Source organism: Euleptes europaea, chromosome 16, assembly GCF_029931775.1.
Source record: "Euleptes europaea isolate rEulEur1 chromosome 16, rEulEur1.hap1, whole genome shotgun sequence".
NCBI lineage: Eukaryota > Metazoa > Chordata > Lepidosauria > Squamata > Sphaerodactylidae > Euleptes > Euleptes europaea.
The window spans coordinates 20552353-20558700 of NC_079327.1; the positions used below are offsets into that span (position 1 = coordinate 20552353).

At 44.7% G+C, this 6348-nt stretch overlaps 1 pseudogene; it reads left to right on the top strand.

Annotated features, from left to right (window-relative positions):
• Positions 1-235: 235 nt before the first annotated feature.
• LOC130488525 (U6 spliceosomal RNA) lies at positions 236-336 on the top strand (annotated as a pseudogene).
• Positions 337-6348: the final 6012 nt, after the last annotated feature.

Genomic DNA, 6348 nt, shown 5'->3' on the forward strand with positions numbered 1-6348 from the left:
CTCCCATAACATCTAACTTACTGTCTATTGCAATGGTAAAATAGTCCACATTCACCACCCACCACCCATCATCAACAAAGTGGAAGGCAGGGGAATAGAATGTCCATTTTATTTCCATTCCATTTATCTATATAGCTCACAGGCTTTTAGATAATATGAAATTTACATAAAATGCAAAATTATATAAAACACAGGGTTTAAGAAGGAATACAAAACCAACCACCACCACCCCAAGCTGGTTTTGGCAGCACATATACTGAAATTGGAATGATACAGAAAAGATTGTCATGGCTCCTGTGCAAAAATGACGTGCAAATTCATAAAATGGAATGTTATGACATCACAATACAAGGTACGTTCTACTCGATATTTCAGAATAGAAGGAGAGGAGCTATTAGGGATGCCAGCCTCCAGGTGGGACCTGGGGATCCCCCAGAATTACGACTCATCTCCAGACTACGGAGACCCTGGAGAGCCGCTGCCAGTCTGAGTAGATGATACTGACTTTGATGGACCAAGGGTCTGATTCAGTTCATGTGTTCATGTGTGGAGATCAGTTCCCCTGGAAAAAATGGATGTTTTGGAGGGCATCATATCCCACTGCGATCCCAGTCCTTCCCAGGCTCCACCTCCAAATCTCCAGGAGTTTCCCAACCTAGATCTGGCAACCCTACCCCCCATCCCCCACTGGGGGCTAGGGGGGATCTGACAACCCTAGGAGCTACTAGTGATTGCTGTTAGTGGTTGCTGCTATTCTTAGTTTGTCCCAAAAAGACCAGCCAGCGTTAAGAACTCAGAAAAGAATCTGCCTTGGAATATCCTCCATAGCCAAATTATTGAATAAAAATCAAATTTTATTTTTGGTGCAAGTGACTGAAACCAAGGAAGGTTTGAGATTGGCGTTGTTCTAATACTTGCAAATTAGAAGACTTATTAGGAAAATATCAGTTGATAAGAAATAAATCCGGGCTTTTATGCATGGCTGTTTCCCTCGCGATCACCCCTCTGACAACTTTGGGTCTTTGTTTTGATTATGCATGTCGTTTCCGACCGTCAGAGGTCACCTCGCTGTCCCCCTGCATTTCCCCGTGTTTTGCCCATTTTTAAGGGACCTGTTTTATCTCGAATTTGAAATTGGAGGCAAAACGCAGGGAAGTGCAGGGGGAGAGCGAGGCAACCTTTGACGGTTGGAAACAGCATGCATAATCAAAACAAATATCCGAAGTTGTCAGAGGGGTGACAGCGAGGGAAACAGCCATGCATAAAAGCCAAATCCATTTTCAAAGGGCTGATTGAAGGCAGTGCTACAAAAGGGCTAATACATATGATGTCACCTATCTGATTTGAGATTTTGAGTGTAGTTTTCAGAGAAACTGAGACAGAGATTTAAGTGCAGTTATAGCAATTGAAGATTGGGAGTGAATCTGGTCTAAGACCTTCTTGGAGTGAATATCATATTTTAGGGGAAAGTACTATCAATCCAAATTTCACTGGTATCTGACACTTTATAAATTAAGTTCTATATACAAATCCATTCTTGAGTATTTGGGGTGGAATTTTTTATGGAATCTGGAATGTTGCAATGAGGCCAAAGTAACTTTTTCTAGAATACAGGGGATAAAATTGTAAAGTAATAAAGTTTATTTAAAAGGGGTCAATGTTTTGTGATGTGCCGGAACAGGAAATACCAGAGTCTTTCTTGCAATGTGTATTGTTCTTTGCTTCTTTTGGAATACAATGGCTCTCATTATGCCAAGAATATCTATTAAAGTAAATATTAATAAGGCCTACTCTTATATATTGGGACCCAAAAGCATGTATTTTGGTTTGATATAATGATGTTTTTAGATGAACGTCTTTGTTTTAGAGGATGGATGCATGTGTCAGGAAGGCCCCGTATCAACGAAGGTGTTCCCTTCTGTGTGTGAGAGAGCAAGGAGAATCCTTGTTCACAATAGCCACTTTGGTTAGTGGTTAGTATGTCAGACTAGGATCTGGGAGATGCAGGTTCAAATCCCCACTCTGCCATGGAAATTTACTGGGTGACCTTAACTTACCTCAAAGGGTTGTTGTTGTGAAGATAATATGGAAGAGGGAAGAATGATGTTGTTAGCTACTTTGGGTCCCTATTGGGGAAGAAAGAGGGGTATAAATAAGTGATTTATTTGTTAATAAGAATTAAAATCTGGTTAATCTGAGCATCTTTTTAGAAAAAGATACTTCTGATCAATTTTTGCAACTTTCAGAACAATCCTAAGCAGGTCTACTCACAACCCTACTCAGGTCTATTCAATGGAGCTTACTCCCAGGAAAGTATTCTTCAAATTGCAATGTAAATGTTTCAGCTGTTTATATACATTGTCTCACTAATACTTGCAATAACCTAAATGATTGCATGACTGACGGACAGATAATATCAACCAGCCATTTCAGGCATTATACCAAGTTTCACCCAGCTTTGCCTGCAAAGGTAACTCAACACAGGCCTTCAGCCAATACCATTCTTAATGTGAACATAAGTACATATGTGCCATCAAGTTGCAACTGACCTATAGTGACTCGAGGCAACTGAGAAGCATTGCCTTCCTTTGCAGAGCCTTCCTTGGTGGTCTCCCTTCCAAGTTCTGATCCTGCTTAGCTCCCAGGATCTGACAGGATCGAGCTACACCAACACCATGCCGCCTTCCCTATCATCACGAGGGGGCCAAAATTCCTTCTCATCATGAGGGAGCTGAAATTCTCAGTAAGGCTGAAAAGCCTTCCCGTGGCTACTTTCAAAAGTTAATTGTGAATACATACATATATGCCATCAGGTCACAACCAGTTTATGGCAACCCCAGCAAGGGATTTTCAAGGCAAGAGGAGGAGGAGGAGGAGGAGGAGGAGAGTTGATTTTTATATGCCAGTTTTCTCTACCTTTTTTAAAGAGAATCACGCTGGCTTACTATCTCTCTCCCTTCCTCTCCCCACAACAGATACCTTGTGAGGTAGGTGAGGCTGAGAGAGCTTGAAGAGAACTGTGACTAGCCCAAGGTCACCCAGCAGGCTTCATGTAAAGGAGTGGGGAAACCAACCTGGTTCACCAGATTAGAGTCTTCTGCTCATGTGGAGGAGTGGGGAATCAAACCTGGTTCTCCAGATCAGAGTCCACCACTCCTAACCACCGCTCTTAACCACTACACCATGCTGGCTCTCTAGAAGATCAGAGGTCACACCCACTACCACAAGCAGGATGCTTACCCTGGGAGGGCAATGAAGGCAATGTAATGGGTGGGGACAGTCCTGGCCTATTAAAAGTAAAAACAGGCAAGCACATTTGTTATCTGGGTAACGGCGGAGGGGAAAACCCTGCAATAATTCTAAATATCTTTCTGCTAACTTAGTACTACCAGAAGGATGTTAATATTTCATGGAGCTGAGCAGCTCAGTAGGTCAATACAATATTCTCTCTCTTTTTTTCTCCAGCGGAGGAATGTAGATTTGACTGGGGTCACGAGCGAACGCCTCGGAGTGCACCTCTGCCTAAATCTCATCAGCATCTTACAGCAATTGTACGGGCTGGAACAACCACAGAACTGACAACCTTTGCTCAGGCTTTGCGCCCCCAACCAGGCACTCGGTTACAACATGGGATTTGGGGATCTAGAAAGGGCCGTGTCCTCATCCTCCAAGAAAATCAACTTTAGAAGAGCGAGCGGCACAATTCTTACGCTGGTGTAGGAATAAGGGCTGGCGCCGAGTTTACATCACTGTTACACTTGCTATGGCTACTTGGACACTGTGCACTTGTTTCCAGCAAGATGTGTGGAAAGTATAAAGGGCAGAAACCTGTTTATCATCGGGTTCTGCAATTACGTTCAGGAGCCAGAGGCAAATGAGGCTCCCGAGAGAGCATCTCTGGTGCTCACAAATGGGTGGAAGGAAAAAGAGGGGAATAGAACCCAGCCTAGAAAACAGAAGTTGGGCACCCAAGGTTGGGTGGGATGAAAAAATATATACAAATAATGAACATATATAATTTATTAGAAGCACTATGTCAAGATTAAAATTGTTTACAAACGTTAAAACAGCACAATGGCCTTTCCTACGGTTGATATCTATTACCACATGCCAAACGCGTTTCGGCCTATATGGCCTTCCTCAGTGGTCTATTTGAAACCCATGTAAAACAATTGCAATTATGTTCAGGAGCCACAGACAAACGAGGCTCCTGAGAGAGCATCCCTGGTGTTCACAAATGTGTCTCCGGTGCCTCCCGCACAGAGCTGTCGCTTCACCTTCTCTCCCCAATTACAGTGTTGTTGCTGTTGCTGTTTTTTGCTGCCACATGATGTTGTAGTCCGTCCAGCTTTCCCTCATATAGGGTTGCCAGGTTTTCCTTTGCCACCGGTGAGAGGTTTTTGTGGGGGCAGCCTGAGGAGGGCGGGGTTTGGGGAGGGACTTCAATGCCATTAAGTCCAATTGCCAAAGCAACCATTTTCTCCAGGGGAACTGATCTCTGTCAGCTGGAGATCAGTTGTAATAGCAGATTTCCAGCTAGTATCTGGAGGTTGGCAATCCTACATACCACCTTGCCACAAGCTGCTTTGGAAAGTCTACTTCATGAGAAAGGTGGTTTACCAAGCAGCATGCAGGGCTATTGCTCAAGGAACTGAAGGCAAGCATTCTCTTGGGCGTGCATAATTTGTGCAGTTCTTTAGATCCCAGCCATTCTGCTTGCTGATGGTTGCTATCAGGCCGTTTACTCTCAGACAAATACCTCTGCACTTTTGTGATATTGGAGGCACAACAAAGAAAGATGCCTACAGACATATAAATCTACAAAGTATAGCCATTGCTTTTTCACAGGTCACAGTAAGAAATCCTCGTGCCAGGAATCCTCGTGCCAGCAAAACGGATTCCTTTCCCTAGATTTAACAACCACTGGCTATTCATCTACCATTTCACACTTTTAAAAGAGGAGGAAATGAAATTTAATTGTTCCTTGACAATGACTCCCTGTTGAAATCTCAACTGTGGGATCATACACCACCTGATTCTATACCCACCACGGGAACACAGAAGTCTACGGATAAAGGCATAAATTACTCAGGCATCAGACTAACAGGAATCCATACATGGTCTGGAAGATTTTCTAAGGCCTGTTCACATATGGATATCATTAGATTGTTTGATTTACTTCATTTTTATGCTACCTTTTTTCCAAGGCACTCAAGGCAGGCAGTTTCTCTGCTCTTCAACCTTTGAACAGCAGACAGTTGCAGACAACTGGCAATTTCTCAGCACAGCATTTGAACTGACTCCTCTGAAAGGCATTTGAGGCAATAGGAAAGTTCAGTCTGTGATGCTTGAGAGGGGAGGGTTTATTTACACATATAAGTTACCAGCTGAGCCTACAATCATCAGGCTGGGAACATGTGTATGTGAACCCGTTCTAAGCCATGGAAGTTCAACAGCATTTAATTCATTAACTTAAACAGAATATCCCCAGAGACAACTGAAGATTAAGATGGATATTTTCTTTGTAACACTGGACATTTCTACTGTTGAAAATCTGTCAAGGATTCTTGATGTTTCCTGCTCAGAATGTTCCCACCAGGCAGAAAGGTACCAACAGAAGGTCACATAAAATCTTTTTCTAGTCCTATACTTGAGAAGCCAGTTCATACCATGCGACAATCCGGGCCATCATAGGGCTGAAGCGCTGCACATCATCTTAAGGCAGCTCTATACCTCAAGCTAGCTTAAAAGACCTTCCCTGTCCCCAGAGAATCTCAGAACTGGAGCTTGGCAGGGAAGGGGGGCGCTAGTCAGATGCAAGACGATGATGTTCATACGGTACCAGTATACTCCTACATTAACAGCCCATTCCTGATTTCTGAGGACAAAAGTCCTCAGAAGGCCAGGAAGGGGCTGCTCTGGAGTTGGGGCCCCCTGCGCTGGCGCCCGGGCTACTTGTGCCATCATGAGTGGCCCCAACGCCGGCAGGGAGGCCCAGATGGCGGTCTCCTGGCACTGCTGAAGCAGCTCCACCCCCGGACACCAGATGGGCCTTCCATCAGCGTCCCACCAGTGTAAAGGCCTGCACCGGCATTTCGGGGGGGGGCGTGCTGGTGTCCCAGGAGGCACTCCCAGGGCGTTCCGGAGGGTGAGGCTGCCTGAAGGTAGGCTCCTGTCCCCACTCACCCCGGGGACGAACAGCGTTGCAGCACCTGCTTTTTAGCAGGCTCAGCCTTGCTGTTTTCAATGGGGCGAAAAGGCACATTTAAAAAACAAAAAGCCTTTAAAAGGCTTTTTTTGAGCTTCCGATGGCCGGGAAATGGGTTAGGAGGTGCCACGGTGGCACGT